Here is a 21,840-nt window from a genome sequence, read left to right as displayed (position 1 = left end):
TACAGGTGACACAAGGAAAGATTGTACAGCACTTAGAGTCTCTGGGACTCCAGGTACCAGAGGGAAAGATACAAACTGCTGCAAAGGAAGTGAAATTTTGAGGGATATGGTGGAGAGGAGGTTCAGCCTGTATTCCTCAGGACACCCTCTCAACACTAGAGCAGGTAAAAATTCCAGAAATAAAAAGGAGCTGCAGCATGCCTCACGCTTATTGTTCTTCTGGAGAAGACACATCCCAGACTTTGCAATAATTGCACGACTCTTATATGACCTGCTGCGAAAAGGAGCAGCTTGGGAATGGGCTCCGGCCCACGATGAAGCGTTACAGCTTTTGGTGTCTGAAGCAAACACCCACCGGGCTTTGGGTCCTGTTCACCCCACTGACCTGTCCAGATTGAGTGGGGGTTTGCACACTCAGGATTGTCCGTTCATCTTTGGCAAAAAGGACCAGAAGGTCCTGCCCGCCCGATCAGATTTTACTCCAGGAGCTTTAGGGATGCTGAGAAACGGTACTCTAATTGGGAAAAAGGATTGTTTGTAGTGAGTGTTGCTCTCAGAGAAGCGGAGTGAACCATACGCCAACAGCCTCTAATTTTAAGGGGACCTTTTAAGGTAATTAAACCTGTGTTAGCAGGAACTGCACCCTGCACCCCCCACCCCCTCCACCCGGGGTTAGGGTTAGGTTTTTGATTCAGACTATTAAGTACAAGACCAGGTGTTGTCCATGTTCAAGTAGTCTAAAAATAGTAAAGCAGTAGCACTGGAGTCTACCCCAAAACAAACCCACTTGTTTAAAAAAGGTTTGGTGAAGGAGTATGGCATTATACAGGAAGATGTAGCATTTCAAAGACAGTAATAATATCGGTGAGTTATGGATTTACGCTAATGTATTTATTCAAACAGTATAGTACAAAGTACAAGTAATTAAGCTAATGTTCCAGGAGGTGACACTGCTCTGGTCATTTTCAGCTGTTCACATTATAGAATTCTGATCATTATAATCAGTGATTAATTTTTTTTACTTGAATGCCTTTTGTATTGTTGACTTCCATTTATTATGAATTTTCTAGTCTACCAGTGACTGAAAAAGTGTTAATTAGATTATGCTTTCTTTCAAGGAAAAATGAATTATTTGAGAAGAGGCCGATGCTTGTTCATAGTTTTAGCATTTTTGATTTTATTTAAGACTTTATAACAAATTACTAGATATGGCTGACTATATTCGGGTTGTGATTTGATACACATGAGCAGAATGTACTTTCATTTTATATTATGTATTATATATTAGACTTCTCTTTTCCTGGGATGGTAGATTGAAATTGTCATGGATAGAGATGAAGAAGAACTTGAGGAATTGCAATCCAAGTGGTGGTGTCAGCTTTTTGTAAATGCTAAGGTTTTTTCAGACTAAGCAAAGGTATTTGGGAGGTTATATATCTATTTTCAGCATCCAGTGCTTAAAGGGAGTGGGGGACATAACCTTAAATTTAAACCTCCTCTTGCCAGTTCAATAGAATTGCAGGTGAAATGGTTCTAATTTCACCTTTTTATACTACCCAATTGAATGAATACCAAGGTGGGGGAAGTATATCAAATTACTTCAGGTGAAAAGTGATACATGCACTTACTCATTTGGTTCTCTCCAGATTTGGAATTAAAAACTTTACCACTTATTACATGATTCATAAATCTTTGTTGAAGGGAAATGCAACTGTTTCATACTCTTATGATTCTGATGCTTTTGATAATTTGAAAATGACTATTATAGAAATATTTAAAACTCCGTTTCCAAATCTGGCTAGTTTCTGTTACCATCGACTTGTTCCTCTGTTATGTAATTAGTTCTGTGACTAAAAAAATAGCCTGAAATTTACTGTCCAGTGAAACGGATAAGTTCTGGATACCTATTAATTGCAGGACTTGAAGGGTAGTTATTTAGTTATCGGACTTGCCAGCGCTGGCGAGAAGAGCCGGCCATGCAGCCTCTTGCTGCTCAGCTGCTCAGTACGAACCGCATCTGACCGTGCAGTTTGTCTAACCCAGTCAAAAGGTCAATTGCCCCAAACAGACCCTACTCAGCTGTGCAGCACTTGGAGTACACCAGGGTGCTCAGTGGCTCCAGGGACTCTGCCAGTGATGAAACCTGCTACTGCTGAGGCTGGGGAGCCCCCAGGCTTGGTGGAGGAGCGAGGAAGAATGGCACTGAGAAAAGAAAGGACAGGCAGCTGGGAATTCTTGCTTCTTCCTTCTGCTCCCCCGGTTGCTCTCAGCCTAAGGGTGGCCGCACAGATGCGTCCCCTGAAGGCCATCTTCTTCAGTCCTGTTGGCCATCAGTGTTTCTGGAGCTGTTGAGCAAGAGTGTTAGACTCTCTAGACACAGAATTCTAGAAAGCTCTCAAGAAACAAGCTCTGTTGTACTTCCAAAATAAGATGCACAACATTTTGTGGAATTCTGATACTGGTTTTTGTTTAAATTAGCATGTTATCAGTTTCCTCTTCCCCCCCCCCCCCCCCCCCCCCGTGATAACTGGAACCCATATTCTTTCCTGAAAGGTGGAATTTTAAGAGGTATCTTTTAAAGGTAATATGGATGATGTTGAAGTATTATATTAGTCACTGTTTGTCCACCAGGAAAAATGCTATCAGAAGAAATTATTCTTATTTAAATGAAGTTTTTTTCATGCTGTCACAGCCCTATTTTCTGTATCAGCTGCCTTCATGTATAATAGTAAAAATAATACAGGCTTATAAGTGATGATAGATACTATTAAAGCAGAATACCAGATTTTGATATACACTGTACATACCCAGCAACGCTTCTGCAGGGTTGTACTGTGTAATATTAATAAGACTCATATGCTTATTTTTAATCAGTTTGCATGGAATAGGAAGCTAGTGTAGGGAGCTTTGGTGAAAATGGCATAAATGCTGGAAGAGTTTAATGGGAATTTTTAAATACAGAATTTTTTTAGAATAGGATTTTTTTAATACCAGCCTTTTTTATTTTCTGTTGTGCATTTTTTTAAAACAATTTTGCAGTATAGAGAAATACTAAAGTAATCATGACAACGAAAGTACCGTATTTCTTTAAAGGACTTTTTTTTTTAATAGTCAGTGCTTCTCAGGGTAGGAATTGTGCATGTCTGCATTGCTGAATAGCATCTAGCATGGTAAGGCCTTAACTGGGGTCTGTGGTTACTCTTGCAGTCTAAATAAAAACTGTGTAAAAAGCTCCAATGTAAAAACGGTTATACTGATGGGCTGGTTAGAAGGCATTCCAAAAGGGATGTTTATTAGTATTACTCAACTAACAGGCACTTAGCTTTGTTTATTTACATTGCATGGCTTCTTTATTCAAGCAAGATTTATTCCTTAAGGTTGGATTAAATCTACACTTAGGCTCATTTTTATATTTAAAGAATTATTGGCCTTATCATCAAGCTTTAGGAGAAGGCAAATCATACGGGTTTTCTGAGCTTGTTTATGGCGCCGCTTGTTACTTGTCTTTCTACTCCACACCAATGCTCACATTATAGGTAGTATTTTTTTACCTCTTAATTTTATACCCTAATACAGACATTTCCAACAAAACCTGTAGCTGTACAGTAGTTCTAATTGTCTGTTATTCATCTTTTCCTTCTTGTGAAGGAGTTGATACTATTATTAGTAACACGCTCCAGGAGTAAGTGGATAGCAGTTTTACAACAGCGTATCTGTTTCTCTGACTAGTCACCTAAAGTTCTGTCCCTTTCTGTGCCATTCTTAGCCTTCCCTTCCCTGCCTCAGGAACGCTGCAGGTTCAGTGTTCTAGTATGAGAGTTACCAGATATGGTTTTAGAAGTTAAAATTAAAAGCATGTGCTGCTATGTTGTATCTAGAAATTAACAGCAAGATTTAGGTTTTAAAGCAGAGAAATGTTGTGCTTAGTTCTCAGAAATATCGACAAACTTGCTTCTGTATTTTTCATTAAGTATATTCAAACATGATATGAAGTGATCTGTCTTTTTATGGCCCGCCCCAAAATTGTTTGAGGATCTTCAAAAGCTACTTAAAGTAGAAGAGGGGTGGTAGAAAGTGCTTTTAAAGTATAAAGCTCCTGAAGTATTGTGGGTAGGAAGGTTAAAGTAAATTAGGTACAGAACAAATGTATCTTTGTGGTTCTTCCTGAATAATGGTTTTCCATGACAATTTGCAAGTGGCACATTCGCTGAAAAGCACCTTGAACGTGTGCCACTCATAATAAAGGGGCAACATTAATGTCCAAGGTGTAAAGTATGAGAGTGTTCCTGTTTACTCCTGTCTCTAGAACAGTTTTGTACTTTGTCTTCCTTTGTATTTTAAGTTTCTTTCTATACAATGTCTTCAGAATGCTTCTAGCATTTAAACACATTTAAAATGTAAATACATTTAAGTTCCTTGTTACACTTCACAGGATTGTCTTGTGTTTGCTGCTAATAAAAAAGTGTTAAAACAAAAGAAACAAAACAAAAAACCTTCTGAGGAATTTTTTTCATGGTTTAAGGTTTTGTATAATGACTTTACATGTAGAACTAAATCATTTAAGCATGAATGTGATGTCTGCTTTTTTGTTGTTTGTATGTAACCTGAAGATGTGTTGCAGTACGCTGAACAAGTGTTGCAATTCAAACTCGGATATAAAATTTGCAAGTGAAATTTTTCTACAGTAAAGAAAGAAAAATTGTACTGCAGTGACTCAGATTTTTACAGGGTACTAACCTTTTCCAAGATTGCAAGTAATATATTTGAATTAAACTTTTGTTCCTCCTTCAGATTGCTTTGTGGAGGTGAAGAGGGATATTTTAAACGCATGCTGTGTGGAACTGCTGATTTATATGTGTACGTACAATTGTGTTTTGGAATGTCTTCAGTAAAGCAATTTTTACAAATGGAAGTAAGTCAGTTTTATCTGGAACAATTCTATATTAAAATTTTTAAAACAGCACTCATGGATTCGATGTTATCTTTAGGAAATACACAGGCATAAAGTCATCAAACAATATGTTCTTGTGTCCTGATCTTTTTCCATATGATAATACTGAAACATGTCAGCTTCATTTGTTGCAGGAAACAGAGGGCTTGAAGGAACAGAGCACCGAAAGCCAAATCCCATCCCATAACTCTTCAAACTTACTTTTCCCTCTCTCATCCCCACCCCGCAATCATATTTCCTGGAGTTCCCATCCATATTTGCATTCTTCTGGTCTCTCTGTTCTTTTTTTCTGAATCATACTTCTGGGGTTTTTTTTTAGAGGAAAAGAACTGCTGAGAGAATGCCAAATAAGCAAAACTACTGTGTGTTGCCCTTGCAGTTCCTTCAACAGCCTTTAAAGTACTGAAGGTTTCTTGGTTAGGAAGTGTTATACTACAAGGTTTATCAGCTGTGCAGTGTTCCCTGGCCAAGCTGGGAAAGGGTTTGTCAGAGGACTACATACTCTGCCTTATTTTATCTTAAAAGAAAAGTAGCTCTTCCTTGGTACCGTATTCAAACTGCCCAAACTGGTTTGGGAATGGTAGACTAGTGTGATGCTTAACTCTCCTCAAATGCTGCACAGCCTGGCTTCTGTTCCCATTTGATGTCTGCAGCTGGACGCTGAGTGTAGTCTTTCAGCTTCCAATGCTACTCATTTCCTTACTCCTTCCATATGTAAATAGCAGTTGTATGGGCTCTATTCTCTTGCTTTCCCTTTTCAGTTTGATGATTGTAGAACCCTTTTAAGGGGCTGTTGAAGGAAAAGAGTCTCTTATGGAGCCATCCAGCAACATGACTTGGTTATTTGGTACCATCAGAGACAACTGAAATATGACTGAAACACATTTTGCAAGTAAAAAGTGACGCTGTGGTCAATGGAGGAATTTTGAAGAACAGTGTCCTAAATTTGTCTCCTCTGGAGGTTACAAGTCCACAACTAGTTACTTACACTATGAACAAAACATATTCTTGGATTAATTTATCTGATCTAGTGACATATGTAAGATCATATCTAGTTGACTAGGGAGAGTTGTGTTAGGTCATAGCGATCCTCTCATTCCTACTTCATCGCTTCTCAGCTTAACTGTGGCAGTTCAGTGTACGTGGCATGAAGTTACCAGCATTAAAGAAACGTCGGTTCTGTCATAGGTGTCCTGCTGTAGCACACTGGGTATCTATACAGAAATGATGATCTATCTCCATCTATGTGGAGTCTAGAGAACATCTCTTCCAGAAACCACTTGAGAATTCTTCAGCGCCTGGTCCAACACTCCCAGTCTGTTGACCTTTATTTCTTAAAGAGATAAACATACAGCAGAGTGTATGCGTCAGATTATACACATGTGTAAACACACATTAGGTTATTTTTTTTAAAGAAAGGAAACCTGGTGGTGTGTGATCAATGTACTTGGATGCATATGCTTCTTTTGAGGGTGAAAGGTATTAGGTGTGCTTTTTAATGATGATCAGTTCAAGAGCTTGTATTAACTAGAATTCCTGGAACTCTTCAGCCATTACACAGAGACTGGCATGTACTCAGTCTCTGTCAGGTGTAAATTCAGCATATGCAAGTGATGCAGCTGCTAACCTCCAGCACGCCTGCAATAGAGATTTTTCACTTACTGATGTTTGCCTAGAGTCTAAAAATCAGTATGACTAAAAATGTATGTTTTCAAATATGCTAGCCTGTGATGTAACCTAGAAGTCACCATTATCACCTAAATCATACCTGATTTCATCTGCTCATTAGCTGCATTTTCTTGCTCAGAATCTCTCACTGTCTTCATTTCCATCAGAACAGGCAGCTGAGTGGGAAACTTGGGGACTCCTGTGTCTGCTTATTTTTACCAAAGGAACTTCTGTCATTTCATAAAAACTCTCATTTTTTGGTTCAAGTACAGTTTTATTTCTTTTACTTATAACACTTATGTGTGTTTCTAGAACAGTGTATGTAGATTTGGAGAACAGGAGGAGAAGGGACGACAAGAGGTCACCTGCTCTATACACCAGCCTAAGGACAGGCTTATCTCTCTACACGGGTGCCAATATTTTCTGTTAAAACCTCTATGATTAAGGTTTTAAAACAGCCCCGGTCAACACCACTTGTAATACTTTACTGTCCTTACTACTAAAAAGGATTTCATAAGGCTGAGTATCTTCTTTTGATAGCTTTAGTAGCTAATACAAATTTCCCTTAAGCTTATTAGTTGTCCTATCCACTGTGGACATGAAAATTGCTCTCGCTTTATGCAGCAAACTTTTGCACGTGTGGTACACATTTGCACATCACATCTCTCTCCAATTTTTTCCTTTCTTCAGATAAACTGGTTAGATCAAATTTATCTATCTTTTCCTAAAGCTAGAAACCATGATCACCACTCCTGGTATTTCCCCTACCTCCATTTTTCTCAGAACTTTCTTGAAGGATAGAGCCCAAAACTATACATGGTACTGCTGGGCTTCTTTTCTAAAGTTGCTTTATAATAATGTTTACACAGATATCACGGTCAACTTGTCTAGTAATTCCTCTAGAGCCTGTGAGACTCTATGCCTCTGCTGAACTTTGTTCCAGTCTCAAAGCAAGCTGTGCAGTGACACCATCTGGTTTGGTTTTGCCTATAGAGTTCTTCCGCATTTAAATTGCTGTTTCAACCTAATTCAGTTTAAGCTGCTTTATACAAACTCTCTCCTTTCCTTGTAATAGCTTTGTGTCCTCATTCGGTGCTGCCCACACAAGACTTCTCCTGTTTTCAGGAATAGAGCTGGCATTTCTCCCACACGAAACGTTTGTGGGGAGGGGGCTCAAAGGCTGTTGTCTTACGCAAGCAGCTTCTTTCTTACAGACTTCCATGAAACTCCATTTTATCTTTTTTTCTTTGTCAGTAATCCAGCTTAAAAGGTTAACAGGAACTGTAGAGTTACATATAGCTTTACAAGCAAGAACTTAAATAGTTAGGCATACTGACTTCAAGGGAGAAGTCAGGATAAAAAAAAAATGTAAACCAAATAATACTGTGGCTAAGAGATGAAAAACATATTACTGTTACTGCATTTGTGAAAATGGCAGCAATTTTTATGGTAAGTAATATTTTTTTCTCAAGGTACTACAGTTGAATGTGATTTACAGAAATGAGCTGTGGTGTTTTGTTGGGGTTTTCCCCCTTTTCCCTGTTAGTGGGCAGGAAAGAATCAAACTGCAGGGAGTTTTTTATTGCTGCATTTGAGTATGGTCTTTTTGAACAACCTGCCTGCCGAGTTTGTTAGGAATCTTACTTAGATGGCACTGTTTGTTACACTTGTTAATAAAATATTGCCAAATAGTAGCTTGAAATGTGTAGGTGAAGTTGCACTGATAGCTGAGCTGATTTAACAGCTCAACAGTGCCAAACAAAAATCTTCCTCTTTTCTGCCGGTGTGCCTTCCACCTCCCCTTGTATAAGCTTCATTCCGAATGCTCTAAGATGCTGCAGCTCGCTAAACTATTAGACAAAAGAACAGTTCTTTGCCAGATTGTGGAGCTGGATCAGCTTAGCACAAGGGCTAAAGAGCACCAAAAACGGCTTAATGCGGAACTAAAAGTTGGTGCATGGGGAGGAAGGAGGGGTTTAGGTTTTGAAGAGGAGCTGATTCTTCATCCTTTAGTGGACCTGAGCTATCAAGTTGGCTCCAAGGTATGCAATGCTACCCTTTGAGAAGCTGAATTGTACAACATGTTCTTCAGGAAAAAATGTTGTGCCCAGAAGTTGTGGTAAATTCTCCTGAGTCCCTATCATGTGTCCACCTGCCCCCCCCCCCGTCAAAACTAAATGCATGATTTGAGTCGATCTGTCCTCTTTAAGACTATACGTATTTTCTTCTGATCTGTTTCTGTTATTTTTTGGAAAGTCTTGTCTTTTTTTGTTGTTGTTGTTTGAATTGCTGATGCAGTAGCTACCAGAAGGCGGAAGATGACCTCACCAAAAGCCAAGAAAGGCACAGCATCCAGAAGGGGAGTCCAGAAGTAAATTATAGATGGAACAACAAATTAAGCTGCTCTTTGGCTTACCTTTGGGTTGTCTTTTTTTTTTGGTTACCGTAGCACTGGAATCTATTTCTTTCCTTTTAAAGTGATGAATCCTGAAAACATTAATGTTGTTTGTACCTGTTTTGAAGAATAGATGTTTTATTAAAATAGATGCTTATTAATTAGATTTTTTATTAAAATATTTGCATAATTTACGAATACTTCAATACGAATGCAAAGTTTTGCCAACTTTGAAGTGAGGATGTGTTTTCTTTATACACACAAATCCATATCTTAAAGGCAAACTGAAGTGCTTTTTTCTGCTTTCTAATGTAGAAATCAAGCTTTATTTACTTTTGTTGTGGGTACTTTATAAAGAACAGTGGTGTTGCATCTGATTTCTTCTAATTTTGAGTAAGTCCTATTGAGGGACACTTAGATGTACACCAAGAGGAAGTCTGAAATGGTAGAGACACCTTTTAAATATTTTTCAAGTGTTTGAATTAAAAAAAGAGAGCGTAAGACAAAAATCACGTCCTTGCATTCCAGTTTGTTACAAAATAAGTTTAAACAATTATTTGGAGAACAGGTAGCGAATGTTAGTTATTTTTTTCATAGTATTTGTGTTTGTGTCACTTTTCTAATTATTCAGATTTTCTCTGGAAAGGAGGAGACCAGCATTTCAGACATAGAGCCCAGGGAAAAGAAAAGAACAAACCAAAATCCAAGGTCCATTCTCAACTGCCCCCTCAGGTTTTCTTTTTATGTTAGGGAAAAGTTGTAATTATTAATAATTTTGTAAAGTGTCTAGTTCAAGTGAAAGCTTGACTTGCATGTGCTTCTCATAACAAAATAATGGTTTACCTTTTTTGCATAGTTGAGAAGCATGTAACCTTCCAAAACCTTTCTTAAAAGTACTTCCTTGCCTGGCTTTGAGTCTTGTTTTCAGAGTTGTAAGTAAAAAAATGCAGTGTTTAATTTTGGTGTGAAATACCACTACTTTACATTTAGATACTGCAAAAAAAAAAAAAAAAATGTTAGGGCATGAACATTATTCTTATCAGGGACACTGCTTTATGAAGTGCGGCAAACCAAAACGAATGCATATGAGCCAGTGGGTGGTGTATTTGTGTGGATGCCCAGTGCTATGCTTGCTTGATTTTATGTTTGAATCGCTACTGAAATAAATATGTTGTAGCATAAAATGTTGAATGAATGCCGAGGTAATGTTTTGAAAACAAGGGAATCCATTGTTTTGAAATAAAACTGGAATAACATATTTAAAAGTTCATTTCTACTCTGACTGCTATACAGACTCAATCAGCAAAGTGTGGCTGGTGACTTTAAGCATAGCATGCTTTTCATTTCAGATGCAAAACAGGACTGCTAAAGCCTCTCTCATATTTAAAACTCCTCAAACCAAACTATCATTTTAATGACTTCATTTAATTATTTTGTTCAAAAAGTATGTTACACTATTCCGAAGAACTGTTGTCAGGAAAGCATATTGTATTCTCTTGCTGTCTTGCATACTCAAAGTTAATGTCATTCTTTTGTACTTTAGTTGTTTGACATTTCAGTTGTTTTAGTAACTTATTTACCAGTAAACTTTCTGTCTTTATTTTGAAGTTTACAAGGAGTGTGTTTTCTTTTGAGACTGCCAAAGCCAAATGCAGGAAACACAGACATTTCCATATATTTGAAAAGAATGTTCTGAGGTGCAGATTTCGTAAGCCACCCCTGCCTCTTCCCACCCCAAAAAAGTCCTGGAAAAAGTTTGTACTGACAAGTGTTCTGCGAAGAAAAAGGGTGCTTTCCATCCTAGGTGAATGTTGTTTCAGGGCTTGCCTTTGCTCACAAGAGACTGCAAAGCTACAGTCGTGGCAAGCAAGAACGCCTTTGGCTCACTGTGACCTGCAATGATGTTTTAAAGCGTGGGATGGTCAGGATAAGCGAAGTGGAAGGCTGTGACAATCCCTGCAGTGCTACTGTACATACCGCATACTGTATGTGCTTGCACACGTGTGTGTTGTTTTGCAGAACAGGGATAGGGAAACAGTAGGATTTTGTTGCCATCCCTGTTTGAAAGTAAAGCCCCCAACACAAAAGAAGCAAGCTGCCTTTAGACTGCATTTACGGCTCTTGGTGACTGCAGGTGTGTGTAAATATTAGAGAACAGCAGGGTCCTGCATTCCCAGAGCCACTTGAGCAGTGCCGTGAAGAGAAGTGTCCTTACTGGTATTGCAGTCATACTCCCAAGCTCTCCTGCTGTTTCCAACCTGTGCGCACAGCCATGAAAACACCGGACTGACTGTGGATAACTGGCTAGCTGAAAAGGGTCTCATAGCCATAGTCCAGCTGGCTGGACAAAAATGCACATCGCTCTCAGCTTATCTGAAGTAAAGCAAAATACACTGTCTTTGGCTGTTCTTGTTACACAATAACAGGAAGATTTCGGTGGGAAAAGAATGTTGCAGGTGGGAACAGAAAACTACAGAAGAGAAACTAGGGGTGGACTTGGTATTTAGGCAACTAACCAATAATGAGCTTAACTTTTGTAATATGTATGAGCTAATTATAACAAGGCATAAAAGGTGACTGTAAGGGACAATAAACGAAGTCTGCTGATCACTCATATTGAGTGACTGTGTCTTCCCTCCGTCGCGACAAATGGCGCCCAAACAGGGACCCTAGAGAGGGCTGAACCTGCGAGCCACGGTTCAACGGAGATTCGGGTACCGGTCCTGAAAGCAGCGCAGGAGGCAGAAGGGCACAGTCCCCGCGCCCGGGAGCACCTACAGAGGGTCCCGCCGGCCACGCGTCGCCGAAGTCTCGCAAAGGCTGCAACAGCGCTGACGAAGGTATGGAGAGACAAGTAACGTACTCATATGCTTTTTAGAAAAGCGGAGCATGCAGGACATAGATTGTAAAAAGGAATTACCCGGGTTATTAGCGTATGGGATAGCATCCGGGACCCCCGCGGCAGCGGCGAGCGGCGGCGCACAGCCCGGCAGGCCCCTTCCCGGTTGCGGTTTCTCTCCAAGGCGGCACCCCCCCCCGCCCCCCCCCCCCCCTCCGATCGGCACCATGGCGATGCAAGCGGCCAAGCGAGCTAACATCTGGCTGCCCCCAGAGGTCAATCGGATCCTCTATATTCGGAACCTGCCGTATAAAATCACAGCGGAGGAAATGTACGATATGTTTGGGAAATACGGACCTATTCGACAAATCAGAGTTGGAAACACTCCTGAAACAAGAGGAACAGCTTAAGCTTCTCAAGGAAAAATACGGAATTGATTACAAACCCACCCCCCCCAAAAAAAAAAAAGTGCTTCAGATGTCCTCTACAAGAAATGGGTTTCTGCCTTGAACTAGCAAACATCTCTGTGTTTAAAATTAAGCCTTTTTGCCTTGATGGAGATAATTTATTCTGTATTCTGTATTTATGCTGTATTCTGAATGTGGAAATTGGTTGGGACTAGGAGGCTGGCTTAAAGGCATTTTGCAAACGGGATTATTATTTTTGATCATTATTGTAATAATAGTTTTTTGATCAAAGCCAGCCAAAATTATTTGTAAGCATTAGGCATATCTGAAGAGAATGCCTTTATTTGAATCAGCAGTTAAGGTGTAGTTTAGTCTGATGCTGTGGTTTTATCTGCTACTGGTGAATTTTTGAAGTGATGGAATCAGAGATACAAGGTATACTAAGAGTTACAAGGTAATAAGGTAATAAGCTAAGTAAGGGTGCTGGCTTTTATATCTACAAGTGCAATATGCTTTTATGTAGCAGAGAGAAACTTTAACAATAATGTTGCTTGAGCGAGATGTGCATGTGACAACTTGGGAAAAGGGATATCACAACTGGAGTGCAACAGTGTTTCTATGTCTGGCAGAGTGAAATCTTTCAAGACCTGAGTTTAGACAGTCTAAAATAAATTGTTAGTATTCAGAAAACCCGTCTTAAGCCTCTTTTGCTTCCATAGTGTTATGGAAGTCAACTGCTATTGTAGAGAATTAATGATTTTTTAATACATATTAACAAATACTACTATTTTAACTTGAGGCAGTTAAGTGAGAAATACTCACGTGTAGCATTTGAGGGAATGTCAGCATAAATCGCACTTACAGTAAGACTGCATTTTTAATTACTGTACTCGTTAAGATTTGATGATGCCATAAGGCTAAGGCCTTTTATCACGGATTGGTTCTGAACTAAAAGGTGTGTGCACACGTAGATATGCACATTTGTGTTATTTTCCTTAATTGGCTACAAAATAATATAATTAGGTTGGGGACTAGATCTTGGGAATTTGTCTATTATACTTCTGTTTGTTAAGCAACGTGCATAACATACAGCACCCATGTAGGCTTGGCTTGTGGCATAGTTGTCAAATTTAGCATAGACATTCAGACAGATAAGCAAGGTACTCTTCTTGTGTGTATCACCTACAAGCCATTATGGCTTAGTGTGTAAATCTGTATGTAACTGTTGAAAAATCCACTTATGAATGTATATAGCTTAGAACTAATTTTTTCCCTTTGTTAATTCTTTGATATCAATGAGGTATTCTTCAGAAAATGTATGGACTGGTTGGTTGCATAAGGGCAGTTGTTATTTGGACAGAAAATTGTTAATGGTCAGGGATTTTCCACTAAAATATTTGCAAATATTCCTAGTCAAACACCAGTTTGGTTTCTTTTTGGGTTTTGAGCTTGCATTAGTCCATGTTCAGAACTTTAAAATTACCTTTGAATTTTTTAAACTTTTTATATCACTGGAACAGAAAGAGCATCTAAATTAAAGCTTCAAGCTAACTTTATTTTTCAAGTATTTCTGGAATTATCCTTCTGAACTGAGATTTTATAAGTTGGCTGTGTATTTTCCTGTGTTAAAATGCTGTTATTGAAAATGGTCAACCAAGCCTATGTCGCCCAAAATAAAAACGGGGGAATTGTGGATAACTGGCTAGCTGAAAAGGGTCACATAGCCATAGTCCAGCTGGCTGGACAAAAATGCACATCACTCTCAGCTTATCTGAAGTAAAGCAAAATACACTGTCTTTGGCTGTTCTTGTTACACAATAACAGGAAGATTTCGGTGGGAAAAGAATGTTGCAGGTGGGAACAGAAAACTACAGAAGAGAAACTAGGGGCGGACTTGGTATTTAGGCAACTAACCAATAATAACAATAACTCCGTCGTGACAACTGACATCTACAGCACAGCAGGGAGACTCTTGAGTAGGGAATGTTAAAGACTCCGCTACCTATGTTTCAAAGTGGCCACTATACATGATAAATCTTCACAGGAGAACTAGTCGGCACTTCAGCTGATTGTGTCATGAGGCTATTGATAATGAAGCACAGAATGCTTCTTTTAGTGCTTGAACGCTTTGCAGACATTGTTTCTATTTTTTTTTTCCTTAATCTAAAATATCTGGCGAGAGAATCAAATTCAGGATGGGTATAAGATAATTTTTAGATGGTGCTTCTTTGCTAATTTTTACAGGAATAAGTTAATATAAAATATTAACGTAATTCCCGATGTCTGTTACAGCTAGCATTAAGAAGGGTCAGTTGCTTTCCTGAGTAGTTTGACAGACTTTACTCACTGTTTTATCCTAGTGAGCTGCCAGATTTGGGATGCCATAATAAGAGTAATGCAATTAGGTTTTCTGCACGTTGTCTGGTTGACTTCTTAGTTAAGAGTTTCTTTCCCTTTGGGAATAAGACTAGACAGCCTGTCATTTGCTATTACTAATTCTGCTTAAGATTATCACTGGAGCTTTTTTTGTAATTAGCTGTCTTAGTTGGCTCTTAAATTTTAATAGCCAATTGAAGCTACATTTTAGCCAAGTTCCATACCTAAATTGCATTCAGTCCATTAACAAAGTTGGTTAAAAGGCTCTTAAAAGAAAAGCCAATAGATGGTGGTTAGCACTTCCATGTTTGCAGCAGTAGCAGTACCAGCCTCCAGTGAACATTCTCAAGAAATGGCACTTCCTTCTAGCAAAGGAAGAGAACAAAGAATGACCAAAATTTGTTTTGGGAACAAAGGCTGATTATGCAGAATACTTGTAGAAAAAAAATAAAATTGAAGTGCGTCTTTTCTGGAAGAAGGTGGGGGAGATGCAGAAGGGAGAAATGAATGGTTCTGCTCAGACTTGACAGGTTCTGGAAAAGCCAAATAAATGAAGTTATGTTTTTCTCCATTTCAGCTGATCAAAATTATTAGCAAAACCATCTGAAGCACCTTGTGGTGGAATCGTCACCTTGCTGAGTTTAGTTTGTAAAACATCCTGCCAGACATTAAAAAAACTGTAAGCATGCCAGCACATAGGCTCAGAGCACCGCTTCTCTAGTTGATAGACCCTATGATTTTCTTTTATACTGAAGACCATGGCTGGATACCTCAGCCTCCCAAATAATTTAATGTAACATCAGTCTGAATTTTTTTTCCCTAATAACACTTGTTTAAATTAGATTTTTCTCCTCTTTTCTTTCTTTAAGGTGTAGACAGGAGATTAACAGCCTTTGGATCATCCCGTGACAAATAATGGCTTTCTTAGACTTTTCTGCTTTTTAAAAAATAAATAAATCTTTACTGCTGTGAAGACATCAAATATTAATACTACTACAGTTTTAATACAGAGTCTACTAGTTGCTGATGAGTTGTTTCATGGATGGTTTGCAATGCCCTGTATGTGTGACGATAGGTAAGTATCAGTGGCTTCATTGCAGGAGGTGTGAGGCAAACCCCAGATTATGTCTGAATAATCAGTGTGTGTGTGTATCTATCTATCTATCTATCTATCTATCTATCTATCTATCTGCTTTTACCAGCATATATAGTGGGACTTCTAAATTAGAGTTTCCAGAGTGCACCACTTCCATTGTTCAATAAGACGTAGAGCTGGAGAGCTCTTTGAACATGAGTTGGATCCTGTTGCTTGTAGCTGACCTGCAGTATCAAACCGACTGGAAATGCTCTGTGGCAGTAAGTGCCGGTTCCTTCATCTCTCTTGCTGTTCTGGGGGTGCTGGGCTCTCTGTGACGATGCAGTACTCAAAGGGGGAAGGAATCTTATCTGTCTGAAGGTTGATTTTCACGATGTCCTTTCTCACAGGTAGGGAGAAAGCAGATGTGGTGGGATCAACTTCTTTGGAAATTCCTAGAGTCCTAGTTGATCTCATGGATAGCTTTATGCAACCGCATGCTAACTCACATGCATTTCAGTTTTCTTCCCCCATATTTTCAAGACTGAGCAGCTGAAGATTTAGAAAGGTGATTCTATGAATTCTTGCTTCATTTTAGGCCTTCTTTATCTCTATAGATGATATCTCTATAGCAACAGTTTTGGGGTTTTGCGTGTTTTGTTGTTTGTTTTTTTTTTCCTTTTCTCAAGTGATACATAAAAAAGGGAATATACTATTTCTGTGACCTGTTCTTCCTGGATGCAGAGTAAGCCGGACAGCTTAGAAAAATGCAGCAGCTCTAATTGGATGCTACAGACTAGTTTTTCTCTGCACTGATGGGCCATGTTTTTAAACATGAAGTCAACCAGCAGTATTGCACTTGTACTTCTTTCTAGTTGTCTGTGTTTCATTTTATCTCAATCCAAACCTGTCTTCTTTCAGACTAGAGCATATCCTGCTCATATAGGCTTTCATGCCAGATTTTAATGCCCTTGCATCTAGGTCTACTGCATACAAATAACTGAAGCATTTTCAAATGGACCTCAAGTTCCACAACTGCCTAAGCTGCTGACAAGTGAATCCTGACAGCTTTTTCTCCATCATTGTGAATGCTGCAACAAGCCAAAATTGAGGTTTTGCATTTTCTCAGGGATATCCCAAACAGTAAAAGAGTTGTGGAGGAACTGTTATTTGATGGGAGAAAGATTGCCTCCCGTATTTCTGCCCCTTGTGTTGGAAGGTCAGCTTTCCAACCCTGCAGACCTCAGCTGCTGTGATGGGTTTTCATAAGTATACTCGAAAGAAAAGTGACAAGAGCACAGTGAGACAGCTGTGAAGTGTAGTAGAAGTGAAAAGAAAATAGACGTTTATGAACTTTCCTGAACTAATTCCTTTTGCCAAACCACTCCAGACAGGAAGAAGCTGGCACAGTGGTAATCTGCATCTGCAGCTCCTGAGAGAAGGAAAATGCTGCTTTGGCAAATGGAGCAAGAAACCTAGAAAATCAAGAATTAATATGTTCATTTATAGAGAAGCAGTGAGAACACAGTAAGATGAAATACAACCAAGGAGGATGCATTTAGAAGACAAAAGAGCCCTGGAAGGGAAGGTACTTAGCTTTGTTCAGAATGCAAACTATAACACGCAGTTCTTGGAACTGGTGAGTTGCACAGCTGAATGTTAAAAGAAATTAGTTCATACCACAAGAAATACACAGTCTGTGCCTTGAAAACCTGAAGGTACTTTTCTTTTCTGCCAGGAGGGGAGTGGAACACCGGATCTACTTGAAAGTAAGTAACCCTCCAGCTAATTTTATCGATCTGCTGCTAAACTTCAACAAAAATAGTTTTATTAATAAACTGAATTCCTTTCTGAAAACAGATATATCTATAAAAAATAAAAATGCCTTTATTCCTGCTTTCTCACTAATCTGTCATTATGGAATTGTTTCCTTTGGAATGGTGAAGGTGGATCTGCACTAGCACATGTGCAGTCCCTGACTCGCTTCTAATAACGCTTGGTGATAGCCATAGTGACAGGTATAGAGCAAACGGCACCACATTCAGAAGACAATATGATGCTGAAAATATCTGGACATGGTCTAACAACTAGTTCCTTTTGTCACCTTTTCCTTATTCGCCAGCCCAGATATTTCCAAGGGGGAAACTTCTGGACCTTTTCTGGTGCTATAGAGAGACCTGCCGAATTCACGGCATCTGTGACAAGGGCTACAGCTTTCTCCATGACTTCGTGATGTTGTGCTGCCACTAAAAGGTCATCCATATCATGATACAATAACACAGTAGGCATAGCATTTCGGACAGGACTGAGTATTTTTGCAACGTACCATTGACACATTGTAGGGCTATTTTTCATACCTTGTGGCAGTCCAACCCACTGATATCCCTGCAACGGAGCTTGCATGGTGATGCTTGGAATTGACAAGGCAAATTTCGGGGCATCATCTGGATGTAACGGGATACTGAAAAAACAATCTTTAAGATCTAGGACAGTTAGATGCCAATGTCGAGGGATCATAGTTGGGGACGGGAGCCCGGGTTGGAGGGCTCCCATATCTTCCATAGCATCATTAATTTTTCTGAGATCATGGAGCAAGCGCCACTTGCCAGTTTGTTTTTTAATAACAAAAACAGGTGAATTCCATGGGCTAGTAGAAGGTACAATGTGTCCTTGGGACAGTTGTTCTGAGACTAAGTTTTGAAGTGCGCGAAGTTTTTCCAAAGGAAGGGGCCATTGATCCACCCAAATAGGAACATCAGTTTTCCAGGTTATTTTTAGGGTATTGCGCACTTCAATGGCCCCATCTAAAAATGTGTACGGATGGACATTCCCCATTGTGACAATATATCACATCCCCACAAAACCATAGGGACAGGCAGCACAAAAGGTTTAACAGAAGCCACATGTCCCTCTGGTCCTTGAATTCGAATTAGTTCCAAACTCTGACGACTGTTACCGGTCCCCCCTATCCCAGCCAGTGTCTGAGAGACATTAGTCAGTGGCCATTGCGGAGGCCATTTGGCTTGAGAAATTACTGTGACATCAGCTCCAGTGTCAATGATCCCATTCAGTGCTATTTGTTGGTCATTGTAAATAAGGGTACACTGATACATAGGTTGCTGTGGAGAAATGGATTGTACCCACAAAATGTGAGGTAACCCTGTGGATCCAAAACCTCCTCTCCTCTGCGGAGGATGGTCAGTGATAAGAGAGTTTACCCTTGCTGGAATCAGAATCAATTGCACTATTTGACTACCCTGAGGTATCGTACAAGGTGGAAATGGAGTCCGTGCCATGATTTTGATTTCGTCCACCCTGTCAGAGTCAATAACACCTGGTAAAACAAAGAGACCAGACAATGTTGTGGAAGATCTACCAATTAACAGAGCTTGTGTATCGGAGGGTAATGGTCCTTTGACATTTGTTGATAATAAATGAACCAAGGAATTGAGCAGTGTTACTGTGTGTGAGGTTGCCAGGTCCAATCTGGCGCTGCCTGAGGTTGCTGGACAGAGACTTGAGGTGTCGGTGCTTCTCTCCAAGGATGTTGAAATGTCAGCTGTGGCATTTGTGTCTGCGCGTGTCGCTGCCCCGCGCTCCGTGGTCGGTTTCCCTGTATCGGTTGTCCCTGGAAGTCATACTTGATGGAGTGTGAGTCAGCAAAGTCCCGCTCAGCTAGAAATGCATCAGTAGCATGGTCAGGATGTGCAGAGCACCTTGCAAAGCCCTTGGCCAAGAGGCAGGCTTTGGGAGATGGTTCTGTAAAGCCACCTGCGCTGGGCTTGCAGTTGCTTGCCTGCAGAGTATCTGTGTTAGTTGTGGAAGGCTCAGGAGTGCTGCCTTTGAACAACCCCTACATCCCTGATGCTGCACGATCCACAGGGACTGTGGGTAACCCAGTGAACTGGGATGCGGGTCTTCCTGATGGGGAGTTGGTTTGTATAATTCTCTTGCTTTGAATCTGTTCTTCCCTGGAGTAAGTCTGACTTCAGTGAAGTCACTCCTGATTGAAAGGAGTAAAATTGTGGCTAAGCCCTAAGTAATCGGGCCATGTGAGTTGTTAGTGGCTGAAATGCCACGTAGCGCTTTCTTGGAAAATGAGCAGTTTCCTACTGTCTCGCAGTCATTTGGGAATGTGCCACGTGCTCAGACTGTCAGAAAAGAAATAGCTGGTGTGCCTCTTGGTTTATTGGCACTTGTGTTATAAATGAACTGCTAATTTTTTCTGCTGGGTAACATTTCCAATTTGTTACTCTTGCTGCTTCTGATTTGCACGTTTCTGTTTTATGGCTCCAGTTGTACAGCGTGGGTGTTCTCGTGCCAGCCCCTGTTCCCGTGTGTTCTTGCGTTATGGTCTGATGGCCTCTGCTGAATTGGGAACCACTGTGGCACTGACTGGCAGATAAACAACAGACAGAAATACTTCCATTTGTGCGTCCTACAGGCTTATTAATAGTTTATTGTAAAGGAAGAAGGAAGTAAGAAGCACATAAAAACATAGCAGAGCTTATTCTGTGTTGTCCTCTTGCTCTATTCACTGTAGCAGTACACTGTTTTCAGGCAATGCCAGCTCAGTCTGTGAGGTTTGTGAAATTCATTACTGATGCTCGGTGGAGACTGAATTAATGCTCATTGATTACTATGGAATACGACAGGACAGTGAGTTATTGCATTACTGAAATGAAGTCCTTTAAAATTCAGCCCAGCCCTGTTAGATGTTTTGTTGTGCACAGAAGCTATTCCACAAATACTTTTAAGATGACTCTTGTGAGGAGGAAAGGGGCAGAAGACCAAGGCAAATGGCCCAGCGCCACATGAACATGAAGCCAAGTGACTCATTTCAAAGACTCCTGCGAACCGGCAGGTGAGGGGGGCAGGCGCAGGGGCACCCCCTCTGCTGCAAACAGATCTTCATCCTCTGGTCTCTCCTCTGTTGTCACGGCCCTTATTTTCCAGCCTTTCTGATACCAGGGTTTCAGCGGGAGCTTTCCCTGCTTGGCTTGCCGTGTTACCTCATGCTACAAGGATCTTTTCTGTGCAGGTTGGCTGCTGCAAGGACTTCAGTGAAGCATTTGGGATAGGTTATGTAGGGAAACTGACATCTGAGTTTGGGGTTCTGGGCAGTTAGGGTTGATATTGGTGTGACAGTAATTACTGTTAGCCTGAGTTTACAAAGAGCCTGAAACAGCACCGAAGACGAGCAGCTGCTTCAGTCTCAGTGGGTGCCAGTTCAGATGCCAGTGGTGATACCTGGAAGGCCAGAGCTTGTAATTTACTGCTTGTCACAGGGGAGCACGAGAAGGGGAACCATCGTACGACTGTCTGTATCTTTCTTGAAATTGAGAGGGGAGTTGTATGAAGGATGAAGTCGTATTTGCATGAAAACCTATAGCTTGAAGCTGTGTCTAAACACAACAAACTTTAAAGCATAGATGGGATGCAACCCCTCTGTCATCCAGGCACGTTTATTTAGAAACCTGGTCTTAAACAGTCTGCTAAGGGTTTGCAGTTGCAAAGCAGAACAACATTTTGCACTGGTCTCAACTGTGCCCCTAGGCTGCAAGCAAGGGCGTAGCAGAGTTAGCGCCCTGGTAACACGAGGCGGTGCTGCAGTAGAGACTTTGCAACCTCTTACCCCCAAGGGAGGGCAATTCAGCTTTCAAAAGCTTAAGGGACCGTAGGTTCACAGTGGCACAAACAGCCAGCTTCTGCCTAGCACCCCTCTTGCCTTGGCCTTCCCCCTGTTTGGGCTGACGCTGCATTCAGCCTGGTGCAAGGTCCCACTTTGGTGGGGTGGTAGAGCGTGGCTGAAGGGTCAGCCCGCTCTGAAGTGCTGAGTCAAGCCTTGCACGGGATGCCATGTCCCACGGTGTCCCTGGAGAGGGGGCTTGGAGCATAATGTGCATCTGCAGGAATGGCGAGAGGCAGCTTTCTCTCTCGAGGTTGTGGTTGTCTCTGTGAAACCAAATCCTTGCTGCTTTAGCCTTGCCCTCAGGTCCATGGAGAAAGAATTCCCTTTCCTTGTTCATTGCTGTGCAGGTGGTCCCAGTGCCCCTCACCAGCAAGGGAGCTGGGAAGGCTGCCAGTGCTTGCTTTTGGGGGGGAATTATTTCTTGGGCTGTTAATTGC

The 21,840-nt window shown here is 40.7% G+C and overlaps 1 protein-coding gene across 1 annotated transcript in view; it reads right to left on the bottom strand.

Moving 5' to 3' along the window:
• Positions 1 to 11,871, bottom strand: part of LOC308057760 (ribosome-binding protein 1-like) — a 33,034-nt gene extending 21,163 nt beyond the window's left edge. The window contains exon 1 of the mRNA XM_080411812.1: positions 11,306 to 11,871. The gene's annotated coding sequence lies outside the window, so the exon portion shown is untranslated. The remainder of the gene's footprint in view (positions 1 to 11,305) is intronic.
• Positions 11,872 to 21,840: the final 9,969 nt, after the last annotated feature.

Source organism: Falco punctatus (assembly GCF_963210335.1).
Source record: "Falco punctatus genome assembly, contig: scaffold_35, whole genome shotgun sequence".
NCBI lineage: Eukaryota > Metazoa > Chordata > Aves > Falconiformes > Falconidae > Falco > Falco punctatus.
Note: the sequence above shows the minus strand (reverse complement) of the source record. Positions and strands in the feature narration are given on the sequence as shown.